This window comes from Arachis duranensis, chromosome 5 (genome assembly GCF_000817695.3).
Source record: "Arachis duranensis cultivar V14167 chromosome 5, aradu.V14167.gnm2.J7QH, whole genome shotgun sequence".
NCBI lineage: Eukaryota > Viridiplantae > Streptophyta > Magnoliopsida > Fabales > Fabaceae > Arachis > Arachis duranensis.
In genome coordinates this window covers 64,835,017-64,836,829 of record NC_029776.3, presented here as the reverse complement: position 1 = coordinate 64,836,829, position 1,813 = coordinate 64,835,017, and positions in this window count along the sequence as shown.

Below are 1,813 nucleotides of genomic sequence, written 5' to 3'. Positions count from 1 at the left end.
GGCCTCTAGTAATTTAGTGCCCTCCTTCTGCACCTCTTCCTTCATGGCTGGATTCAGCCGCCTTTGTGGTTGAACCACTGGCTTGGCGTCACCCTCCAATAAGATCTTGTGCATGCATCTGGCTGGGCTAATGCCCTTAAGATCACTGATGGACCACCCAAGGGTTGTCTTGTGTGTCTTTAGCACTTGAATCAGTGCTTCCTCTTCCTGTGGATTTAAAGCAGAGCTTATAATCATTGGAAAAGTGTCACCCTCTCCCAGAAATGTATACTTCAGGGATGGTGGTAGTGGTTTGAGCTCAGGTTTGGGAGGCTTATCCTCTTCCTGAGGAATTTTTAAAAATTCTTTTGTTTCCTCTGGTTCTTCCTGATCAGGCTGAACATCCTTGAAGATGTCCTCTAGCTCTGATTCTAGACTTTCAGTCATATTGATCTCTTCTACTAAAGAGTCAATAATGTCAGTGCTCATGCAGTCATTTGGTGTGTCTGGATGCTGCATAGCTTTTACAGCATTCAACTTGAACTCATCCTCATTGACTCTCAGGGTTACTTCCCCTTTTTGTACATCAATAAGAGTTCGTCCAGTTGCTAGGAAAGGTCTTCCTAGAATGAGAGTTGCACTCTTGTGCTCCTCCATTTCCAGCACTACAAAGTCAATTGGAAAGGCGAATAGCCCAAACTTGACAATCATGTCCTCAATTATGCCTGATGGATATTTAATGGAGCCATCAGCAAATTGGAGACATATCCGGGTTGGTTTGACTTTGATGAGCAGATAATTTATACGCTTTTTGGCATTGTCTTTAGTATGTTTTTAGTATGTTTTAGTTAGTTTTTAGTATATTTCTATTAGATTTTAGTTAAAATTCACTTTTCTGGACTTTACTATGAGTTTGTGTGTTTTTCGGTGATTTCAGGTATTTTCTGGTTGAAATTGAGGGACCTGAGCAAAAATCTGATTCAGAGGTTGAAAATGACTGCAGATGCTGTTGGATTCTGACCTCCCTGTACTTGAAGTGGATTTTCTGGAGCTACAGAAGCCCAATTGGCGCGCTCTCAATGGCTTTGGAAAGTAGACATCCTGGGCTTTCCAGAAATATATAATAATCCATACTTTGCCCGAGATTTCACGGCCCAAACTGGCGTTCCAAATCAGCCCAAAATTGCCCGGCGTTAAACGCCGGAACTGGCACAAGAATGGGAGTTAAACGCCCAAACTGGCACAAAAGCTGGCGTTTAACTCCAAGAAGAGTCTCTACATGAAAATGCTTCAGTGCTCAGCCCAAGCACACACCAAGTGGTCCCGGAAGTGGATTTTTATGTCATTTACTCATCTCTGTAAACCCTAGGCTACTAATTCTCTATAAGTAGGACCTTTTACTATTGTATTTTCATCTTTGGATCATTTTAGATCTTTTGATCATCTTTGGACATCTAGTTCTTAGATCATTGGGAGGCTGGCCACCCAAGAACATGATGAATGTGATGATTATGTGACGCTCATCATCATTCTCACTTATGAACGCGTGCCTGACAACCACTCCCGTTCTACAAGCAAACAAGGCTTGAATGTTTATCTCTTGGATTCCTTAATCGAAATCTTCGTTGTATAAGCTAGAACTGATGGCGGCATTCAAGAGAATCCGGAAGGTCTAAACCTTGTCTGTGGTATTCTGAGTAGGATTCAAATATTGAATGACTATGACGAGCTTCAAACTCCTGAAGGCTGGGCGTTAGTGACAGACGCAAAAGAATCACTGGATTCTATTCCAACCTGATTGAGAACCGACAGATGATTAGCCGTGCCGTGACAA